The sequence below is a fragment of the Myotis davidii genome, unplaced genomic scaffold (assembly GCF_000327345.1).
Source record: "Myotis davidii unplaced genomic scaffold, ASM32734v1 scaffold37, whole genome shotgun sequence".
Taxonomy (NCBI): Eukaryota; Metazoa; Chordata; class Mammalia; order Chiroptera; family Vespertilionidae; genus Myotis; species Myotis davidii.
In genome coordinates, this window is record NW_006289395.1 from 5,197,815 (window position 1) to 5,198,707 (window position 893).

Here is an 893-nt window from a genome sequence, read left to right on the forward strand (position 1 = left end):
ACTCTGCTAAGACTGTATGCAATATGAAAAGGCTGACATAGTCTTGCTATAAACACGCGCAGGAAGCTGCCGTTTCGGGGATGGGTGTGGGGAAATCCCGGGCACACAGGGAAATGTAAGGGATGCAAGCAGTGATACCCGGGTCGCCATTGTCTCTCTGGGTGTCCTAAGTTTAGACCCTAAACCAGACAACTCCAAATTTGCTGGCCACAATGTATCCTGAGGAAGAGTTTTTAAAAAACAAAACAAATCATATCATCTTCTAAAGGTAAATTACACTGTTCTCAAGGCCCTCAGTGGGTTCCCAAACTGCCTGTTGTTTGTCAGTAAGAACTCTGAAACTTCGAACGGGCTTCTCTCAGCGCCCTGCAGTGTGGGCGCTGGCCTGGCTGGCAGGCGGTTCTCCTTCCCACAGAGGCAGAGCGCTCTGTGGGCGCTCGCCCGGCCTGCTGAGCTCCCCTGTGTGCACACAGCTCTTCTTAATACTCCTGACAGCACTGCGGGGGGTAATTATTACCCCACTTCACAGAGGAGGAAACTGAGGCTCAGAGCTAATAACTTGCTGACAGTCTGCCCAACTGTCCGACTTCAGAGTCTATGGGTGTAAACACACGCAGGCTTCTCAGAGGTGGGGAATGGATTCAGAGGTGTTGGCCTGGACTCCCTGTGCAGGGAGGGATTCAAGTGTGAACTTTTTTTCCCCTTCTTTTTGTTTGTTTGTTTTTCAAGTGTAAACTTTAGAAAGGAAGAGAGAGAGAGAGAGAGAGGTATAAACATCAATGATGAGAGAGAATCATTGATCAGTTACCTCCTGCATGCTCCACACTGGGAATTGAGCCCGCAATCCAGGCATATGCCCTGACTGGGAATCGAACCGTGACTTCCTGGTTCAC